General features: G+C 43.9%; 2 non-coding genes across 2 annotated transcripts; one reads left to right on the top strand and one right to left on the bottom strand.

Annotated features, from left to right (window-relative positions):
• Nucleotides 1-12,796: 12,796 nt before the first annotated feature.
• Nucleotides 12,797-12,900, top strand: LOC115934215 (small nucleolar RNA U13). The gene has a single exon (XR_004070036.2). It is a non-coding gene; the product is annotated as a small nucleolar RNA U13 (small nucleolar RNA).
• A 10,051-nt stretch (nucleotides 12,901-22,951) lies between these two features.
• LOC129532794 (U6 spliceosomal RNA) lies at nucleotides 22,952-23,059 on the bottom strand. Its single transcript, XR_008678728.2, has one exon. It is a non-coding gene; the product is annotated as a U6 spliceosomal RNA (small nuclear RNA).
• Between the last annotated feature and the right edge of the window lie 387 nt (nucleotides 23,060-23,446).

A 23,446-nucleotide genomic window follows, 5' to 3' on the forward strand; every position in this document is an offset into this window, starting at 1 on the left:
TTCTTTTATTTCAACTTGGAGCCTAGATTACTTTGGCAAATGTATTATTTTCATAATGCAATAAAATATAAATTAGAATATTTTTATGTGTGTAATTATTTTATGTGCCATAATGGTTTATTTGCCCTGCTGCCACTCCGACTCCCCCACCTTTCTCCCCCAACCCCCCCCCCCCCACCCTGCGCCACCACCCACCTCACATCCTTAACTGAGGAAACTCAATGCATGACTTTGTTACAGCCCTGTTTCTTACGTGGTGACAAGGTGTTCCAGCAGAAGGTGCATCTGACTTGACAGTTGTGGTTCTTTGCCAGGCAAGTCATGCTGATTGTCAACAAAATCCAGATTTAAATAAGTCTCCACTGGTATAATTTGGCACTAGCTTGCATGTATATATTTACAATATTTGTGTTAATCATTTTAAAGGCTGGGCCCAGTGGCTCACGCCTGTAATCCCAGCACTTTAGGCCAAGGCAGGTAGATCTCTTGAGGCCAGAAGTTCGAGACCAGCCTGGCCAACATGATGAAACCCCGTCTCTACTAAAAATACAAAAATTAGCTGGGTGTGGTGGTGGGCACCTGTAATCCCGGCTACTCAGAAGGCTGAGGCAGGAGAATTGCTTGAATCTGGGAGGCAGAGGTTGCAGTGAGCCGAGATCACACCACTGCACTCCAGCCTGGGTGACAGATCGAGACTCCGTCTTTAAAAATAAAAAAATCATTTTTGAAATCCCACCTTCAGGCAACTACATGGCAAGAAGTGTAGAATTACCTGAAGTGGAGAGGAGGGTTCTGTTTTCAACTCTGGGTCTCCTTTCCTATGCTTTTTTTTGTTTTTTGTTTTTTGTTTTTGGGACGGAATCTTCCTCCGTTGCCCAGGCTGGAGTGCAGTGGTATGATCTCGGTCTCAGCTCACTGGAACCTCTGCCTCCCGGGTTCAAACAATTCTTCTGCCTCAGCCTCCTGAGTAGCTAGGACTACAGGCATGCACCACCATGCCCGTCTCATTTTTGTATATATATATTTTTTGTAGAGACGGGGTTTGACAATGTTGGCCAGGGTGGTCTTGAACTCCTGACCTCAGGTGATCTGCCCGCCTCAGCCTCCCACAGTGCTGGGATTACAGACATGAGCCACCATGACTGGCCCTCTAGGCATATTATCGCACAGTAGCTACAGTAGAGGGTAAGATCTGTGGCTCTGAACTAAGGAGAGTACTAGTCAGTGTGTTTCTAACCTTAAGAGTGTCTTAGTTTTCAGCTTCTCATATTTGATCTCTTACCCCCACTTAATTTTGTTTACTAAGTAGTATAACTAGTACACAGTTCAGGGCTAATGATGGGAAGACTGATTTTTCCACTGGCTAGGAATAAACTGCGTGAACTCTTCCCTATTTAAAATGAAGAGTATGCAATTCCCTTTTATTCTTCAGAACGTTTTGAGTTTAAACTTTAGCAGTAGAGTTTGTCATCTTTAGGTTTTATTTGTACATTTTCAGAGTTTTTCTTCCCATAACTAAAAGTAATGAATATTCCAAAATGCCAGCAATTCCCTGTATACTAGTCTGCCAACTCTACTGTTTTACTCATCTTTGTAACCTCACAGGCTAGCCCCATGCTTGACAAGTGATAACAAAATTGAAAGCAAGTGGTAGGTCCACAGCCCACTTTAGATTCCTATGTTTTACCGATTCTGTGTCTACTTTGCCCACTTCAAGTGTGCTAAGGTCACCCCTGCAACTTTGCTACTAGGTTTGTGGGATTGGGAGCAGTACATTCTGTTGAATGCCCTTGCCAGGAAATCAGTGGGCAGTTGGACGGTATCACCAGAAAGTGAGCATCTTAACAAAGGAAATTTCCATGAATGAGACCAGCTACCCCCACCTATAGAAAGCACAATAGCACACCCACCTCTTACAGGGGATAGGTGCTGCTACAGGAGGACGTATCATTAAATTACCCAAGTCCTGCTTTAGGCATGGTATAATGGGACTTGATATTAGTAATACTTGCAGCAAGAAATTTTTGCAGTTGAGTAGGCTTGTGAGACTTTTGATGCTGCCTATAATCGCTGAGAATTTGAAAGATAAATATGGGTTCAGTATTCTGTCTTCATTTTGGATGATAACTGTTTTTCTTTGCATTTCATGCAATGCTACTGAGTGGAAGGGTAAGCTTAGTTGGTGACTAACAATTCCCATGTGTATTTAAGAATGCATGCAGTTTCCCACTTTCAACCTGAAAACATCGTTACTTGATTGGAATTCAGAATACAGTTTCTCATGTAAAGTATTTAAAATGTGGCTAACTTTGAGGCTATTATACAAGAAGCTGTTTAGGCCTTAATGTTGAGTGTATTACTGTGGTTAAATGTAGCAATTGTAACATTTCTATTGAAATATGTGGGTCAGTTTCCACTGTGGGTTTGTCAAAAATGCCTCTCCCACAGCTTTGGCAGTGCAAGTAAAGACTCTGAAGGTGGAAGTGTGTTAAGATCCAGCAGCTCGCCAAATATGTCAGTTATTTTAAAGTCAGGGATTTAGCATAAACTAAATATATCTCAATATTGGGTGATTCAAACTGCAATAGAATTTGCAGTGTCTTGGGATCATTATAATGATGGTGTTGTTTTGAATATTAGAACTGTATCCAGATATAGGAGGTAGGGAATATTTTCCAGTATATTTCATAAGTTCCCTCTAAAAAACAACAGCACAGAAAGAATTCCAGGTGTTTTGAGTATTCATTTGGAATTTCATGAAATGATGACTATCAGATTTCACTTATCCCAACAAAGGGAGTTAAGAAGAGGTACACACAACATACAGATGGAGAAAAGCATGTCTGTTGTTAGGTAGCAACTTTCATGAGTTGTGTATTTGGGGGGCTAAAAAGAGTAGATTTAGTCCAATTTCATATTTGAAGAATTCAGTCACCCTGAAGAAAATAAGCAATGCAAGATTTTAACAAATTGGTGTGTGACTTGCATAGGTGCACAGGAGAACCATATTGGTGCAGCTGTGGCAGTCTGGGAAGGCTTCTCAGTTGAGTCAGGTTCTGTTTGGCCTTAGGTGAGCAGGACCATCAGGTAGCATGGTGTAATGGGCAGAGGAGAGTGGCATGGGAGTTGCACGATATGGGTTAAGTCACAACTTCACCATTCCCAGCTGAGGCATTTTGTGTAAGTTACAATATTTCTTTGAGCCTAGTTTTCTCATCTGGAAAATGGGTATAGTTGTATCTACCTGGTAGGATTGTTGGAAACATTAAGTGACTATGGGTATAAACTACGTCTGGTCCAGCACCTGATGTTTCTTTTCAGGGAGAAAGGAGAAACATGAAGGGAAGAGGGGAAGATACTGGTTGTCCCTGGGGAAGACAACAGTTTTTTTGGAATCAAAGTTGAGATTTCAATCCTGGTCAATGCTAGGATAATAATAGCAAGCACTAATTGAACACTTACTTTATGCATGACATTATCCTTAGCACATATCATATATTACCTAATTTAACCATACTATCAACCCTGTGAGGTGCTTAATCTTATGCCCATTTTATGGATGAGATATTTAAGGTGAAGAAAGGCAACTTGCCCAGGGACCCTTTAAAAGTGGAGGGTCAGAATGAGAATCAGTGGCTCTGCCTCCAAAGCCCGGTGGTTGTTATCCATTATGCTTAGGTGCTGGCTAGTCTTGGAGGGCTTGTAGAATTAGGGGGAGGGTGACCCTGAGGAGGTGAACCGCAGAGAGGAAGCCATTCCTGGTGGCTGAAGATTCTCAGAGCCACTTCCAGTTGCCCACATTCAGAACATCAAAAAGCTTCCTCATCATTCACAACAAACCCAAGCTCTTGGTTTCACATTCCATGTATTTCACCATCTGTTTTCACCTGATCCTTCTAAATGGATCACCCATGTTTTTCCAGCTAGACATTTTGAATGCATTATCTATTTTAAAAATAAAATTTAAAAATTATTTTAAAAATAGGTAATGTTTACACCTGACAAAAATTCAAATAGAACAAAATAGTATATGCTATTTCCATCCACCTACCCTTGCTTCCAGATCCCTTGGTTACACCCCTCTCCCCCATGCCCCAGGCCAGTCTTAACAGTGGGGCAGAATGCTCCAGGACTAGGAGCCAGATTCCCTGGGTTTTCATCCCACCTCCGCCATTTTCTGGCTGTGTGATCTCTGTGCATCTGTGGAATAAGGGGGATGAGGCCCTTACCTCACAGGGCTGTTAAGAGGATTACCGTTAGAAAAGGATTAACCGTTAACTACTAGAAAAAAACATACTTACGCATTTTCAATTACTAACTGGTAGATAGTAAGCCCTACCTACAAATGAGTTCAAAAAACAGCATTTTGCAGGCCGGAAGTGGTGGCTAATGCCTGTAATCACAGCACTTTGAGAGGCCAAAGTGGGTGGATCATTTGAGGTCAGGAGTTCAAGACCAGCCTGGCCAACATGGTGAAACCTTGTCTCTACTAAAAATACAAAAACATGAGCTAGGAATGGTGGTGTGCGCCTGTAATCCCAGCTGCTCAGGAGGCTGAGGCACAAAGAATCACTTGAACCCAGGAGGTGGAGGTTGCAGTGAGCTGAGATCACGCCACTGTACTTCAGTCTGGGTGACAGAGTGAGACCCTGTCTCAAAAGAAAAAAAAAAGCATTTTGCAGAAATGTCCTGTATCCTTCAGCCTGGGTGACGACAGCAAGACTCCGTCTCACCATAAAAAAAAAAAAAGAAAAAGAAAAAGAAGAAAAGAAATGTGCTGTATCTTTCTAGAGATAACTGCATACTCTGGCAAGCACAAGGTGGCCATCACTCCCTCTCCCCTACTCCTCTTTTCTTTCTTGGGTTTTTTTTTTTTTTTTTTTTTTTGAGATGGAGTTTCGTTCTTGTTGCCCAGGCTGGAGTGCATGATCTCGGCTCACTGCAACCTCCGCCTCCCGGGTCCAAGCGATTCTCCTGCCTCAGCCTCCCGAGTACCTGTGACTACAGGCGCCCACCACCACACCCGGCTAATTTTTGTCTTTTTAGTAGAGACAGTTTTCACCATGTTGGTCAGGCTGGTCTCGAACTCCTGATCTCAGGTGATCCACTCGCCTTGGCCTCCCAAAGTGCTGGGATTACAGGTGTAAGCCAACGTGCCCAGCCTACCCCACTCCCCTTTTCATAGTGAGTGCACACTGAACCCATTGAGATAGATGCACCTGGTCTTTTTTCTCCTTCCCCATTTACTGGAGTTTTGTGATATTCCAAATCAGTACCTAGAAAGTGCTCTAGTCACCTTAGCAGCTTCATAGTCTTTCAGTATATAGATGAACCATAATTAATTTAACCAGTCCCCTTCTAAGTGATCTCATAGTATTTTGACTTGTGACTATTACTGGCTCGGTTCAAGCAGTTTGAGATGGAGACATTTAAAATCAGCGCCCTCTGGAAAGAAAAAAGTCATTAAACTTTTAAGTGTTCTTTGTCGAATTATTAGGTAATGTGAAATAGACATCCTTGCACCTAGGGATGTGGTTGGAGGTGAGAATGGAACCTTATCTGGCAGGCAAACCACATGCTATATTCCCAGTCATCTAAGATGGTAACATACACCATTATTTTATGTAAAGTAAGGAAATAAGCCACCCACTGAAACAGGACACGTGCCTGCACAATGCATGGACCGGTCACAACAGCCTCTCCTGGCTTGACATTTTCATTTCTTCCGAGGAATTTTGTGAGTATTTTCCTCTCTTAAGCTCCAAGAAAATGTGGAATTTCAGCCATCCCCACAATGACAAATACATGCTCTCCTAATGTCAAAGTTACTCCTTGCTGCTCTGTTTCCTTAACTTTTGGAGGACATGCTAACTTTTTGTCTCACTGTGGAGTCAGTATAGTCCTCCTAAAGACATTTCCAGTGGTGATTAATTTCAGTATGTGTGCTACGCCAGCAACGCACATAACCTCGATTGGATCGACGGCGATGACCAACTTTGCATACGTTCTTGCAACAGCAGCAGCCACAGGGATTTATGCATCGAGGTTTCTGAGACAACAAAACCAGCGTTCTGGAGTCAAACATCTCAGAAAGAGCCATCAATCAATCCAGGCAGCGATCTGCTCATTTGTTCATCCACAGATGTTTATTAAGGGATTTCTTATGAGTATGGCCCTGGGGTAGTTAATGAAGACAGACAAACAAGATAAGTAAAAATATATGTAAGATGGTGATAAGTTCAATGATCCTAAATAAAGCAAGCAAGAAAGAAGGGTTGTGGGAGGAGGTAGTTCTATTTCAAACATGGTGTCTCTGAAATGACATTTTATGTTGAGTGCAGTGGTTGTCCCCCACAGAGGGGCTCGGTTCCCTTGAAGACAGCAACTGCCATCTCTGAGAACGCACTTGCATCTCGAATAGGGTCTCTAATACTTCCATCTCTCTTTCTCATACACATGCACTTTCAATTACTAATTAGATTTGGTTTCTTAATCATGTAACTGAATTATTTTCCATTGCACCAAAGCGGATATTCAGAGATATATTTTTAATATGTAGAAGTATACATATTTATGAGCATACTGTCACATTCTCTCTTTTTTTTTTTTGGAGACAGAGTCTTGCTCTGTTGCCTAGGCTGGAGTGCAGTGGCACGGTCTCTGCTTACTGCAACCTCCGCCTCCTGGGCTCAAGCAATTCTTCTGCCTCAGCCTCCTGAGTAGCTGGGATTACAGGCACCCACCACCACGCCCTGCTAATTTTTTTTTGTATTTTTAGTAGAGATGGGGTTTCACCATGTTGGCCAGGCTGGTTTCAAACTCCTGACCTCAAATGATCCGCCCATCTTGGCCTCCCAACATGCTGGGATTATAGGTATGAGCCACTGCACCTGGCCTACTGTCACATTCTCTGTCTGCATCCACTCCTCGACACCCAGGTATTCATGAATGCCTGGGGCATTGCTCAATTAAAGTTTGTTAAATAAGTGAACTCATTAAAAGAAAATTAGACAATTTTAAATGGTTAAAATGTCAAAATGACACAAAATTCTCCTTCCCACTCTTGTCCTTATCCCCCTTGCTCCCAATCTATAGGTAACCATTTTTATTAGTTTCTTGCTTTTAGTATTTCCTGATGCAAATACAAGCAAATTAAAATATATAGTGGCTGGGTGCTGTGGCTTATGCCTATAATTCCAGCACTTTGGGAGGCCAAGGCAGGAGGATTGCTTGAGCCCAGGAGACTGAGGTTGCAGTGAGCCGTGATTGTGCCATTGGGTGGCTGGGCAAGACCTTGTCTCAAAAAAAAGAATTAAAACATATTATCTTAGAGCTGAGTTTGGCGGCTCATACCTGTAATCCTAGCACTTTGGGAGGCTGGGGCAGGAGTATCACTTGAGGGCCAATCTGAGCAGTATAGCAATATAGCAAGACCCCCATCTCTACCAAAAATAAAAATTAGCTGGGCATGCACCTGTAGTCCCAGCTACTTGGGAAGCTGAGGTGGGAGGATCACTGGAGCTCAGGAGTTGGAAGCTGTGATGTGCGACAGTCTTGCCTGTGAATAGCCACTGCACTCCAGCCTGGGTGACACAGCAAAAACCCTGGTCTCAAAAACACCCAAAACAGTAAAAAGAAAATGTCTAGTCTCTATCTATCTATCTATCTATCTATCTATCTATCTATCTATCTATCTCTATCGTCTATATCTCTAGCATCTGTCTATATCTCTATCATCTATCTATGTCTCTATCTATCTGTAGTCTTATTTCTCTTCCTTACACAAAAGTAGCATACACCTTGCTTTTTACACATTTTTTTTTTTTTTGAGACATTGTCTCACTCTGTCACCCAGGCTGGAGTGCAGTGGCGCGATCTCAGCTCACTGCAACTTCTGCCTCCTGGGTTCAAGCAATTCTTGTGCCTCAGCCTCCCGAGTAGCTGGGATTACAGGTATGTACCACCATGCTCGGCTCATTTTTTTTGTATTTTTAGTAGAGACAGGGTTTCACCATGTTGGCCAGGCCGGCCTCGAACTCCTGACCTCAGGTGATCCACCCACCTCAGCCTCCCAAAGTGCTGGGATTACAGGCCTGAGACACCGTGCCTGGCCTTTTTTCACTTAATATATCCTGCTGCTCACACCATACTCCATGTAGAGATCACTCTTGTTCTTTCTTTCCTGTAGTCTCTAGAGTGGATGTACACTCCACTTGTTTCCAATCAGGATTCTCAGAAGTGGATCCTGTCAAAGGTAACTGCTTCAGTAATTTGGGTAGTTCCTATCAAATTCCCCTTCCTCAGGGTTTATGTTCTGTTCTCCCACCAGCTTTGTATGGGGGTGCCTGTTTCTCATGGCCTCACCAACAGTGTAGGTCTTTCCCCAGGTTGAAGGGCTATTGGTATTTTTCTGTGACCTCTCAGTTCACGTCCTTTGCCCATTTTCCAAATTGGGTTGTTGGTCTTTTTCTTTAGAATTTCTAGAACATTTCAGAATTTTCTTTAGAATTTCTTTGATAGATTATGGAAATTAATCTTTGTGATGTTACAATCATGTTGTTTTTCCAGTTTGTCTTTTTCCTTTGATCTTTGCATAACAAAAAAATCATCAGCAAATTATTTTTATATATTTGAATTCATGAGTTTTTTCTTTTTAACGGTTCTGGATTTTAAATTAGTTTTAGAATGGCTTTCTCCATTTTATTTTATTTTATTTTATTTTGAGACAGGGTCTCACTCTGTCACCCAGCCTGGACAGGGACAATGTGTGATCACAGCTCACTGTAGCCTTGACTTCGGGGCTCAAGTGATCCTCCCACCTCAGCCTCCTAAAGTGCTGGGATTACAGGCATTAGCCACTGTGCACCATCTGGCTCCTCCCATTTTAACTTATATGGTTTCATTTCTTACATTTAATATTTGGTTTGCTTGCAGTGCTTTTTATCCTGATGCGTACTATGAGGTTTGGATCTGTTTGTCTTTAGGGCCCAGTACCATTTATTAAAAACTTCATCTTTAGCACCCTGATTTGATATGCTACCTTCATCACACAGTAAGTCCTGGGTTCATTTGGATGTATTAATATTTCTGGATGTGTTCTGTCTGTCCATTCGTGTGCTGATACCACACTGGCTTAGTTGCTGATGTGTACAGTGTTTTACATTCTAGTACAGCTGCTTCCTTTTTGTTCTTCTTTTTCTGAATTTTCCAGACCTAATCTTGCTTATTTATCTTGTCATATCAACTTCAGAGTCAGCTGTGTGATTCCAGAAAAAAATGATCTCTTGCTACTTTAATTTGGATCATAATACTTTATTTATTTATTTATTTAAGACAGAGTCTCGCTGTGTCACCCATACTGGAGTGCAGTGGTGCGATCTTGGCTCACTGCAACCTCCGCCTCCCGGGTTCCAGCAATTCTCCTGCCTCTGCCTCCCGAGTAGCTGGGATTACAGGCACCTGCCACCATGCCTGGCTAATTTTTTATATTTTTAGTAGAGACGGGATTTTGCCATGTTGGCTAGGCTGGTCTCAAACTCCTGAACTCAGGTGATCCACCTGCCTCGGCCTCCCGAAGTGCTGGGATTACATGCGTGAGCCACCATTTCCGGCCTCATAATACATTTTAAAATTAATTGTGGAAGAATTTGCATCTTCAGGATGTTGAATCTCTCTAACCAAAGACAAGGTATACCTTTTTATTCAAGTCAACTTTTGTGACTTCAAAAACGTTTAAATTTCCTCATGGAGGTTTGCATATTTCTTGTTCAATTTGTTCCTGAGTGCTTTATCTATTTTATTTTCTAGTTCAGGGATCATCAGCAAACTACAGCCCGTGGGACCACTGCCTGTTTTCTTATGGCCTGTGAAGTAAGAATAGTTTTTATATTTTAATGATTGGAAAAAACACAAAGAAAAGTAGTATTTTGTGACTTGTGTAAAAAATACTTGAAATTCAAATGTCAGTATCCATAACGACGTTTTATTGGAATGCAGCCACTGCTATTTCTTTATGTATTGTCTGTGGCTCCTTTCTTGCTAGGACTGCAGTAGAGCTGTGACCATGCGGCCCACAGAGCCTGAAATATTTACTATTTGTGCCTTGATGGAAAAGTTTACTGGCCTCTGTTCTTTTTTTATTTTTTATTTATTTTTTATTTTTTGAGATGGCGTCTCTGTCGCCCAGGCTGGAGTGCAGTGGTATGATCTCAGCTCACTGCAACCTCCCACTCCCGGACTCAAGCAATCCTCCCACCTCAGCCTCCAGAGTAGCTGGGACTACAGGAGTGCACCACCACTACTGGCTCATTTTTTATATTTTTAGTAGAGATGGGGTTTCGCCATGTTGCCCAGGCTGGTCTTGAATTCCTGGGCTCGTGGGATCTGCCCATCTCGGCCTTCCAAAGTGCTGGGATTACAAGTGTGAGCCACCACACCCAGTGATCTCTAAGTAGTGGTTTTTGTTTGTTTGTTTGTTTGTTTTTGAGACGGAGTCTTGCTCTATCACCAGGCTGTAGTGTAGTGGCGCGATCTCGGCTCACTGCAACCTCCGACTCCCTGGTTCAAGCGATTCTTCTGCCTCAGCCTCTTGAGTAGCTGGGATTACAGGTATGCACCACCAGGCCCAGATAATTTTTGTATTTTTAGTAGAGATGGGGTTTCACCATGTTGGCCAGGATGGTCTCCATCTCCTGACCTCGTGATCTGCCCACCTCGGCCTCCCAAAGTGCTGGGATTAGAGGTGTGAGCCACTGCGCCTGGCCAGTAGTGGTTATTTTCATGTGTATTTCCGTTCTCCAAATTTACAGTCACTCATAACTAGCTTGGTCCTACTTTTGAAAATTCAGAATGCAACTGAAGAGGTTGAGGGAAAATTAGCAGAAAAACCGTCTTGAAGGGCTGCTGCCAATAATTGAAACGCCTAGAATGTTCTCAGTGGAGAAATGACCTTTAATACTCTTAATGACCGATTTCAAGTCTGCTCTTCCAGGAAAAATTTGCGTTCTTCCTTTAAATGGGATGGTTTGTTTGTGAGAAGTACAAAATCTTCTTTGGGAAAAGGAGGGAAAGATTCAAACTCCCTAGCCACGTGACCTATTCACTGAAGAGAAATGACAGCACGACCCCTTGAAGCTACCATCCCACCACGGTTTGCGTCGGAGTTTGCATGAACCAGATGCCTTGAGTGGAGTCAGCGTTCCCATCCTGGGAGGGCCAGCTGTCTGCACTTTCTGTCAAGACCTGCCCAACCTGCTGCTGCCTTTGTGAAAGCCTTCTGTGGCTGACAGCTGCTCCTCGTGTATTTATTCCTGAAGACATTTCCTCATGTATCCTACCTGAAGACACTTCCCCTCCCCTCCACCTTCTCTACTTCTCATTCCATTTATGACAACTCATGTAAGTTTGTAATAAGACTTACCTCCATGGTCGTTTGTATGAAGAAATCCGAAAAACATTATTTTTCCAGTTTCTGTCTCCGAAGGCCACAGGCCCTTCAGTGTTGTGGTTTACTCATCTTGCTGCGAATGCAGGGCCACCATCGCTCAGCACCACTCCCAGGACTGAAGTTTCACTGAAAACGTCTCAGAAACTAAGAGCAATGGGGGGAATTTTGCACAAAACGAAAGTGATGGTGCAGTGTGTGGGCAGATCATTATTCTGAGATTGTCTTTCCTCCTCTTTTGGCAGGTTTTGTGGGGTTTTTTTTTTTTTTCATTTTGTTTTTTTTTTTGAGACAAGCTCCCTGTCATCCAGGATGGAATGCAGTGGTGCAATCTTGGCTCACTGCAACCTCCTCCTCCCAGGTTCAAGTGATCCTCCCACCTCAGCCTCCTGAGTAGCTGGGACCACAGGCGCCCACCACCACGTCTGGCTGATTTTTTTTTTTTTTTTTTTTGTATTTTTAGTAGAGATGGGGTTTTGCTATGTTGGCCAGGCTGGTCTTGAACTCCTGGCTTCAAGAGATCTGCCTGCCTCGGCCTACCCAAGTGTTGCGATTACAGGCATCTGTGCCCGGCCTTGGCAGTGTTCAAATACCCTTTCTTTTAGGAAATGATAGGGGTAATAGGTGAGAGTTGCTGGTAGTGTTTTAGTGTCTTTAACCGGCAAAGGAAAACACTGAACACTCATGGCTGGGTCCCTTGATAGACCATTGATTGATATCCCAAAGCCATTATCTGTCACTCTCCACTTGCCTAGTTTTTTTTTTTTTTTTCTAACAGGGTCTCACTCTGTCGCCCAGGCGGGAGTGCAGTGGTGCCATCTTGACTCACTGCAATCTCCGCCTCCCGGGCTCAAATGATTCTCCCACCCCAGCCTCCTGGTAGCTGGGATTACAGACATGCACCACCATGCCCAGCTAATTTTTGTATTTTTGATAAAGATGCGATTTTGTCATGTTGGCCAGGCTGGTCTCAAGTGATCCGCCTGCCTCAGCCTCCCAAAGTGCTGGAATTACAGGCGTGAGACACCGCGCCTGGCCATTGCCTACCTTTTCTATAAAGGGTGGAAAGGCGACCTGCTGGCCACCCAGCTTCCTAGGAATAGCCCTGTGATACAGCCCTGGCCGACAAGATGAAAGCAGAAGTCCGGAGTGATGTTTTCTTGCTGGGAGAAAGTTCTGCGCCCTTGGCCCCTTTACCTCTTCCCTTCTCTGACCTCCTCTTCCTACACGGAACTCAGACTCAGGTCTTGAAGTGAACAGCTGCTTTCTATCTCTGAGGAGACTAGCCTGAGGATGAAAGCATGAAGCTTGGCAGAGCAAAACCCAGAAATGTGCTCGTTAATAAAATCCAGGATCCTTTTATAGTTCATAAGTGTGATGATTGGGTTTTCACGCTCGTATGTGAGCTGTGCCTCCCTCAGACTTTGTTACGATGTTGGCACATTCCCCGTTTGACGTGAAAAAAGAAAAGTAAAATGAAAAAGGTATCCAAAATCAAACTGTATATAAAGTGATGAATTTGCCAAAAAGTCTTTTACACGTGTTGGACACAGACTCTTGTGGTCAATACAAACCCAAAATTAGAATTTGTGGATGTGATTCTTCCAGTGAATGCTTGAGGTATCTGTTGTCTTTTTAAAACTCCTGTATTATTTATGGAGAAAGACTTTTTGAAAGCAGGTGGTGGGTCTTGAGTTTCCGTCTTCCACCCTCTCCTTGACCAAACATGGCACTCCAAGCAGGCTTGGATGTTCTGTGCAACTCATGTCATTCAATTGCTTTATGAAGTATTTTGAAGATGCTTTTATTTCAGCCATTGATTTGACATTGATGTCAACAAAGTCTAAAAGCAGGTCCTTGACAACATCTTGGTCCCTATGGTAGCAATGTCTAGGGCAAATGGCAATGATGGAGGTGTTATAATCATTTTCATAAATTTATTTGAGTTAAAAGCTATTGAAAGGTTTCCTGGTATCTCTTGAGGAACTTCAAAGGGGACCCAATTGGTAATCCTTAATAACACAGAGACATTTCTTTTAAAATTGACACCAGAAAGTGGCACTTCTCAAGTCATACAGCTGGGGATGTGAAATAAAAGGTCATTAGTGGAGCCATTTTGGCATTTTATGCACCAGGTGATTTAGATTTAATTTCTTGGCCTGGCACAGTGGCTCATGCCTGTAATCCCAGCACTTTGGGAGGCCAAGGCAAGCAGATCACTTGAGGCCAGGAGTTCGAGACCAGCATGGCTAACATGGTGAAACCCCGTCTCTACTAAAAATACAAAAATTAGCCAGGTGTGGTGGTGGGCACCTGTAACCCCAGCTACTTGGGAGGGTGAGGCAGAAGAATCGCTTGAACCCAGGAGCCAGAGGCTGCAGTGAGCCGAGATGGCACCACTGCACTCCAGCCTGGGTGACAGAGTGAGACCCTGTCTCAAAAAAAGAAAAAAGAAAAAAAAAGATTTAATTTCCTAATCCTTACACTCCCAGAAGTAGGGACTGTTATTATCTCCATTGTAGAGATAAGCAAGATGGTGGCTCAGAGAGGGAAATTAATCTCTCTAATGACACACAGCCAGTTAACAGTTGAGTAGGATTCTCTGATGCCAAAGTCTCAGCCTCCACTTTGCCTGAACTCTGTGTAAGGGCAATTTACAAAGTTTATGTGCAACTTATTTATTTAACTTTCTGTTTTTCATCCCCTTTTATGTGAAAAACTGTCAATAAGTGCATATTGAAAGACTTTTTCTTCTTCTTTTTTTTCTTTTTGAAATGGAGTCTCGTTCTGTCACCCAGGCTGGAGTGCAATGGTGCCATCTCTGTTCACTGCAACCTCTGCCTCCCGGGTTCAAGCGATTCTCCTGCCTTAGCCTCCCAAGTAACTGGGATTACAGGCGCATGCCACCACGCCTGGCTAATTTTTTGTATTTTTAGTAGAGATGGTTTTCGCCATGTTGGCCAGACTGGTCTCGAACTCCTGACCTCAGGTGATCCACCTGCCTCGGCCTCCCAAAGTGCTGAGATTACAGGTGTGAGCCACTGCACCCGGCCTTGAAAGCCTTTTTCTATTCTTGTCTCCCCACTTCTTCCAAATCCATCAGACCATCTCATTTGCAGTATTACTGAAGGTCAAGTGTTCTCTTTGAGGTTGTCATTGATAAAATTGATGGAAAGGCTGGGGGTGGTGGCTCACACCTGTAATCTCAGCACTTTGGAGGCCGAGGCGAGCGGATCACTTGAGGCCGGAGTTCCAGACCATCCTGGGCAACCTGGCGACACCCCGTCTCTACTAAAAATACAAAAATTAGCTGGACGTGGTGGCACATGCCTGTAGTCCCTTGGGATGCTGAGGCAGGAGAATCGCTTGAACCTGGGAGGTGGAAGTTGCAGTGAGCAGAGATCATGCCATTGCACTCCAGCCTGGGCAACAGAATGAGACTCTGTCTCAAAAAAAAAAAAAAATAGTTGACAGAGATGAATGACTTCTTTTTTCAAGGTCTGGCTTGCCCACACTCAAGTTCTCTGCCCTCTGCCTCACACCTGTGCATGTTGCTCTATCATGACTCCTACCTAAGTTTAATTTTGGCCTTACTCTGTTGCAAAATCATTGTCCCAGAAAAGCCACTGTTACAGAGCATGTCAGAGCCAAGATGTCTTTGGGTTTTCTGATTTCATTTCACATCAAGTGAAAAGGGCCTGTAATATAGCAAACAATACACTGCTTCAGGTGAATTGCAGATGACTTACACAGGCTTTGGTCAGATGAAATAGATTGAACCACTATGTGAGTCAGTGATTCTGTGGAAGAAATGTAATGTTGTAAGCCACAAGAGTGCAAGAAAATATTGGGTGAATAATATTTTATTAGTTAAATTTGCCTATAATATAATGCTTTTCCACGATCTTGTGCATTTGTTCCACTGGAATACAGTATTGCCCAACTGTGGTAGGCATCAGATAATTCAGTCAATTATTTAAGTAGATTCTATTTTTTTTTTTTTTTTGAGATGGAGTCTCACTGTGTTGTGCCCAGGCTGGAGTACAGTGGCACTGTCTCGGATCACTGCAACCTCCGCCTCCCGGGTTCAAGGGATTCTCCTGCCTCAGCCTCCCAAGTAGCTGGGATTATAGGCGTGCACCACCACGCCCAGCTAATGTTGTATTTTTAGTAGAGATGGGGTTTCACCATTTTGGCCAGGCTTGTCTCGAACCCCTGACCTCAAATGATCCACCCACCTCGGCCTCCCAAAGCGCTGGGATTACAGGCATGAGCTACCGTGCCCAGCCTAGATTCTAAATTTTTAATAGCAGGGAGCATATTTTCTATTTGCTTTGCTACCTTTGGTATGTTATATTGAATAGGTGGGTAAAATGTAGGTACTAAGTAAACGTCTTGTTTAGTAGAAGAATGAAATATTTTTAAACTTTGTTTTGAATTCAAGGGAAACTATGACAGTAGATAAGCAAGGTAGATAGACTGCTAGAATCCATGAGGCAGTAAAGTGTCATGGTTAGGAGCACAAACTGCAAGGCTTTGTCTATGCGACTGCCATTCAATAGAATTCTCCATGATGTTGGAAATGTTCTATATCTGTACTATGCAATAGAAGCCGCAGGCATCATTTGGCTGTTGACCTCTTGAACCTGTGGCTAGTGCAACTGAAGAACTGAATTTGTAATTTTATTTATTAATTTATTTGAGATGGAATTCCGATCTTGTTGCCCAGGCTGTAGTGCAATGGCACAATCTCGGCTCACTGCAGCCTCCACCTCCCAGGTTCAAGTGATCCTCCTGTCTCAGCCTCCCAAGTAGGTAGGATTACAGGCATGTGCCACCAAGCCCAGCTAATTTTTTGTATTTAGTACAGATGGGGTTTCACTATGTTGATCAGGCTGGTCTCGAACTCCTGACCTCAGGTGATCCACCCGCCTTGGCATCCCAAAGTGCTGCGATTACAGGTGTGAGCCACCCTGCTCGGCCTAATTTTATTTACTTTTAATTAAGTTAATTTAAAATTTAAATATGTGCACATGTGACTAGTGACTCCCATATTGGGCTGTGCTGAACATGGAGTGTAATAGCAGAACACAGACACTGTATACACAGCCAGGGTTTGCATCCCAATCCTGTCACTTTGCTAATTTTTTTTTTTTTTTTACTTCAATAGAGGACATTTTCCTGAAGTCTGTCATTACAGGAGTTTCAGATTTCTTCCATTTTTGCTCATAGCTGTTGATCTATACACTTTTACTCAACCCTGATAAAAATAACTTAGAACAAAGTATATCTGAGTAAATGTGCTTTTATAGTTTCTACGAACTGGAAGACATTCACAGCTTATTATTAATTATTATTATTTGTTAATGTTGTACCAGTATTTGATTTTCTCAGCCTGCTCTCCAAAGGGTGTGTTACCACTGGGCGGTAGATCTTGGAATGAAGAAAGAGATTAAGAATAAAAGTCCCAGAGTTTTGCACTGTCCCCACCGTCAGGTCTCAATTTTCCACCCGCTTTGCATAGAGCAGAAGTGCGGCCTCATGGTGCCCTCCTGTGGCCATACGTTTAGTTGCAAGATGATGGTAGAGTTTTTCCTTTTTAAAAAAAAAGGAAAGAAAGAAAAAGAAGGAAAAAAGGTTCTGCATATGTTTTTAGTCAGCAACACGTTTTGAGATGTGACAGTTCTGTCAAAACAATATAATTCAACAAACTTCAAAGTAACCACAACAGAAGATATGTAGACACAATTTGGAGCGCTGTCTCAGAGCCTTACCGTGAAATGTGCCACAAACATTTTGAGGGACGAACAATGACATCTGCAAGGGAAGCAGGGTAAGTCACACTCAGGTGTGTGAGAATCAGAACAGAGACCCAGAAGAAAACCAGCTTAGAAATGGAGGCAGAGCATTAAAGAAAAGGCAGAAGAGAATTTCAATTTTCTGGTGCTGGAAGTTGTTAGCTGCACATGTTTGAAGAAGGCAAGTTCTGCAATGCCTTCACTTGTATTCATCTAGCAGGTGTGAACCAGACAGTGTCTCTGTCTTCAGGGAGCTTACATTTTAGAGGAAGGGGAGACAGAAAATCGTCACACAAGGAATTGAACAAACAAGATACTTTCAGAAAGCAAAATGCACCGTGGAGAAAATCAAACAATGTCCTGAGATGGCAATAGATAGAAATTAAGAGCCATGAGGAGGAAGGGGAGAGGGAGAGAGAAGCGAGAAGTTCTCAATGAAAGAAGTGGTTAAATTATGGCTACATTAAAAGAAATTATTTCTAAAATTTCTTTCTTTTTTTTTGAGACAGAATCGCTTTCTGTTGCCCAGGCTGGAGTGCAGTGGTGCATTCTCAGCACGCTGAAACCTCTGCCTCCTGGGTTCAAGTGATTCTCCTGCCTCAGCCTTCAGAATAGCTGGGACTACAGGGCATGTGCAACAACATCTGGCTAATTTTTTTTTTTTTTTTTTTTTGTATTTTTAGTAGAGATGGGGTTTTGCCATGTTGGTCAGGCTGGTCTTGAACTCCTGACCTCAAATGACCCACCCGCCTCAGCCTCGCAAAGTGCTAGGATTATAGGTGTGAGTCGCTGCGCCCGGCATTTTTTTCTTTCTTTTTTTTTTAAATTGAGGCAGAGTCTATGTTGTCCAGCTGGTCTTGAACTCCTGGGCTCAAGCAGTCCTCCTGCCTCAGTCTCTACCTGGGACTACAGACTCAGCCTCCAAGTACCTGGGACTGCAGACGCACCCAGCTAATTTTAATTTTTATTTATACATAATGTTTGCACACACTTATGGTGTAAGTATGATATTTTGATCCATGCACACAATGTGTAATGATCAAATCAGGGTAATTAGCATATCAATCACCTTGAACATTTGTCATTTTTCTGTGTCGGGAACATTCCAAGTTTCTTCCAGCTATTTTGAGATATATAGTACATTATTGGTCAGGTGCAGTTGCTCATGCCTGTAATCCCAGGCCTTTGGGAGGCCAAGATGGGAGAACTGCTTGAGCCCAGGAGTTTCAGACCAGCCTGGGCAACAGAGTGAGACCCCGTCTCTGTATTAAAACACACACACACACACACACACTCACAAAATATTATTTTTAACTATAGTAACCCTACTGTGCTATTGAACATTAGATCTTATCCTTCTTTTTTTTTTTTTTTTTTTGAGACAGAGTCTTACTCTGTCACCATATTGGCCAGGATGGTCTCGAACTCCTGACCTCGTGATCTGCCTGCCTTGGCCTCCCAAAGTGCTGGGATTACAGGCGTGAGCCACCGCACCTGGCCAGATCTTATTCCTTCTAATTGTATTTTTGTACCCAGTAGTCAATCTCTCTTCATCCCCTGATTTTCTTCTCAGACTGGTAACCATCACTCTACTCTCTACCTCCGTGAAATCCACTTTTTCTTAGTTCCTGCATATGAGTGAGAACATGTGATATTTCTCTTTCTGTGCCCGGCTTACTTGACATAATGACCTCCAGTTCTACCCATGTTGCTGCAAAGGACAGGATTTCATTCTTTTTTATGGCTGAATAATATTCTACAGCATAAAATTCTGGATACATTTTGCAGATGGACCTGACAAGACTTGTTGACCGATTGAATATGGACTATGAAAGAAACATGAGCCAAGCAAGATTTTTGGCCAGAGTCACTGCCCTATATTGAGGTGGGGACGGGTCCACATGGGGCCACCTTTGGTAGCTGGGTCTTGAAAATATCGGAAATGCCTGCTGGACACATACCTGAGCTGCTGCATAGACAGGGGACATACAGGTAACTGACACAAGCAACCTCCTGTGTTTAGGCTTACCTGTTGGCCTGCTACAGGTGGGAGCTCCTCACTTTAAGGGCCCTGGTGAAGAGGAGAAACAAAGGGAGGAACGTTCTGAACTTGTAAGCTCAAGATTGGGTCAGGGTTCAAGAGAAGACATGGAAACACGCAGAACAGGTGATCGCCGCTCAGAAGGGAGCTGAGAGAAGAGAGAGAAAGTGGATGTGTCAGTCTGGACTGAGACCCCGAGCAACCCCAGGGAAGGAGAAGGAGGCCGAGGGAAACCATCTGAATCACTGGATTCAACTCAGAGAGATGGAGAAATCCCCAGAAATCATGGAGGGAATCGGAATGAGATGAGGTTACGTCTTCTTTCAGGTGGCATAGAGGAGTCAGGCTCGGAAGAAAAATTTCCCCTCAAAAAATGCAAGGAAAAGAAAAAATTATTACGCACTTGATTGCGAGCCCATATAATATATATATATATATTTGTCTGAGACAGTGTCTCACTGTGTTGCCCAGGCTGGAGTGCAGTGGTGCTATCTTGGCTCACTGAAGCCTCGACCTCCTGGGCTCAAGTGATCCTCCCACCTCAGCCTCCCCAGTAGCTGGGACCACAGGTGTGCACCACCACAGCCGGCGAATTTTTGCATTTGTAGTAGAGATGGGATTTTGCCATGTTGCCCATGCTGGTCTCGAACAGCTGGCCTTAAGTGATCCGCCTCCCTTGGCCTCCCAAAGTGTGATTATAGGTGTGAGCCACCGTGCCTGGCCATGTATAATTATTAAAGTTTAAAAATTTGCAGGGCCTGGGAGTGACTGCTTCCCTTGGCTCACACTTGCTTGGCCCTGCTGAGGAGCTCTTTGGTGTAGACTGCACCCCACAGAGCTATTCTCCCAGTGGGGACACAACTGGGACATTTACCCACCAACACGGGTGAAGCGCTGCTTCTGAGGGGGGTTAATTCCCTGTGCTTCTGACCTGCCTTGTGGGTGGGCAGAGCAGACAGTGGCAGCCAAGGAAGCTCCCAGGTAAAGAAATGCAGGACGCCCGGGCGCGGTGGCTCACCCCTGTAATCCCAGCACTTTGGGAGGCCAAGGCAGGCGGATCACTTGAGGTCAGGAGTTCGAGACTAGCCTGGTCAACATGGTGAAACCCTGTCGCTAACTAAAAATACAAAAATTAGTCAGGCATGGTGGTGGGAGCCTGTAGTCCCAGCTACTCAGGAGGCTAAGGCTGGAGAATCTCTTGAACCCAGGAGGCAGAGGTGGTAGTGAGCCAAGATCGCGCCACTGCACTCCAGCCTGGGTGACAGAGAGAGAAAAAAAAAAGAAAGAAGAAAGAAAGAAACAAAGAAAGAAAGAGGGAGAGAAAGAAAGAAAGAAAAAAGAAAGAGAAAGAAAGAAGGAAAGCAAGCAAGAAAAGAGAAATGCAGGTTCTGGCCGTGGAGGGTGCATGTGCCCTGAGGTGATGAGGACAGGGATGGGGTGGGGACACCGAGGGCATCCCATCCACTGATTCACTGGTGCCCTAAGTGCATCTCGGTCACTGCTCCAGGGCTTCCTTCTCCACGGAAGCTCTAGGAATGGTTAATATTTCTCCTTTGGGTGAAGCCCCAAAGCTACCTTGTCCTACCTGGCCACGCTGCATCTGAGACCGGGATCCCCCTCCCGCAGCCCATCACCTATTTGATGGCAGGTTTCATTCCACTTTGCTCTTGCCCTCTAATCCCAAATTTTCTTTCCTCAGGATCTATGGCCCCAAGTTTTTCAACATTCCTCCCATCCTGGCACCAGACTGATGGCATACCAGTTCGCTGGTTAATATTCCTCTTAACACACGTGCCCCGAGCTGGAACACACCCCTAAGCTATAGTGAGATCACTGCAGAAATGAAGAGACCATCACCACAGACCAGGAGCTGGCCGATTACAGCCCTGTGAGCTAAGAATGGGTTCACATTTTTTAAACAATTGGGGGGAAAATCAAGTGAAGAATGCTTCATGACGTGTGAAACTTACATGAAATTAAAGTTTCAGCATCTTCAATAAAGTTTTCTTGGCACGTGGCCACACCCATTCCTTTACTTACTGTCCATGGCTGCTTTTGAATTTCAAAGACATTGCTGAGGGTGGTGGTGATTGAGCTCTTACTAGCCTGAAAAGCTTAAATATTTACTCTCTGGTCCCTTGGGAAAATATTGGCCAAACCCAGACATGGAGTGATCCTGGATTTCTTTTGCCTATTCAATTAAAAAAATTGACCTTAGCCGGGCGCGGTGGCTCACGCCTGTAATCCTAGCACTTTGGGAGGCTGAGGCGGGCGGATCACGAGGTCAGGAGATCGGGACCGTCCTGGCTAACACAGTGAAACCCGGTCTCTACTAAAAATACAAAAAATTAGCTGGGCGTGGTGGCAGGTGCCTGTAGTCTCAGCTACTCGGGAGGCTGAGGCAGGAGAATGGCGTGAACCCGGGAGATGGAGTTTGCAGTGAACCGAGATTGCGCCACTGCACTCCAGCGTGGGCGACAGAGCGAGACTCCGTCTAAAAAAAAACCACAACTGAGCTTAATGTTTATATTGAAAGGCGAATGCAATCATATGATTCAAAATGTTAAAGACACCAAAAAGATTCCATCCCTTGCCCACCCAGTTCTCCTCTGTGAGGGTGTCCGGGGTTCCCTGCTCATACAGGTCCTTCCAGATACATTGTATGCAAATGTAATCAAATACCTGGACCTACGTCTTATCTCATTCTTGTTTACACAGTGGAAGCATCCAATAGAATTGTTCTGAGCTGTGTCTTTTTGTTTGTTTGTTTTTTGAGACAGAATCTTGCTCTATCTCTCAGGCTGGAGTGCAGTGGCATGATCTCTGCTCACTGCAACCTCCACTTCCCGGGTTCAAGCGATTCTCCTGCCTCAGCCTCTCGAGTAGCTGGGATTACAGGCTTGTGCCACCATGCCCAGCTAATTTTTGTATTTTTAGTAGAGATGAGGTTTCACCAGTTTGGCCGGGCTGGTCTCGAACTCCTGACCTCAAGTGATCCACCCGCCTTGGCCTCCCAAAGTGGTGGAATTACAGGCGTGAGCCACTGCGCCCGGGCCCTTTTTTTACCCCTTACATCTAACAGTGTATTTTGAAGATGATTACACAACAGTTAATACGGACCCTCTTTATTCTTTCTTATAGCTGCAGTGTATTCCATTGTACCTGTTTAACTCCTAATAGTACAGATTTAATCCGTAATTAATTTATCCCTTCCAGATGAAATTTTAGGTTCTTGTCAATTTTTATTTTTATTTTTTGCTAATACAAAGAGTCTTTTAATCTTGTATATGTATCATTTCACAAGTGGCCAAGTGTGTATGTAAGATGAGTTCCTAGAAATAGGAATCCTGGTTCAATGAGTATATGTTACTTGCTTTTTTTTTTAAATTATTTTTTATTTTATTATTTTTTTTTGAGACAGTGTTTTGCTCTTGTTGTCCAGGCTGGAGTGCAATGGCGCGATCTTGGCTCACCGCAACCCCCGCCTCCTGGGTTCAAGCGATTCTCCTGCCTCAGCCTCCCAAGTAGCTGGGATTACAAGCATGTGCCATCATGCCCGGCTAATTTTGTATTTTTGTAGAGATGAGGTTTCTCCCTGTTGGTCAGGCTGGTCGCAAACTCCCGACCTCAGGTGATCCGCCTGCCTCGGCCTCCCAAAGTGCGGGGATTACAAGTGTGAGCCACTGCACCTGGCCTATTTTTTATTTTTAAATGCAGGGGCCATGCTAATCTTGTCTACATTGTTCCAATTTTAGTATATGTACTGCCGAAGCAAGCATGCTATCTGCTTTTTAAATTTATTTTTATTTATTTATTTTTGAGATGGAGTTTCATTCTTGTTGCCCAGGTTGGAGTGCAACAGCGCGATCTCGGCTCACTGCAAACTCCATCTCCCGGGTTCAAGAGATTCTCTTGCCTCAGTCTCCCAAGTAGCCAGGATTGCAGGCGGCCGCCACCACGCCCAACTAATTTTTGTATTTTTAGTAGAGATGGGATTTCACTACGTTGACCAGGCTGGTCTTGACCTCCTGATTTCAGTTGATCCGCCGGCCTTGGCCTCCCAAAGTACTGGGATTACAGGCATGAGCCACCGCACCCAGCCCTGTTTTTGAAGTAACCTAAACTGCTTCTTTCTCCCATTCCCCATATCCCTCTCTCCCTTCC

The sequence above is a fragment of the Gorilla gorilla genome, chromosome 2 (genome assembly GCF_029281585.2).
Source record: "Gorilla gorilla gorilla isolate KB3781 chromosome 2, NHGRI_mGorGor1-v2.1_pri, whole genome shotgun sequence".
Lineage (NCBI taxonomy): Eukaryota > Metazoa > Chordata > Mammalia > Primates > Hominidae > Gorilla > Gorilla gorilla.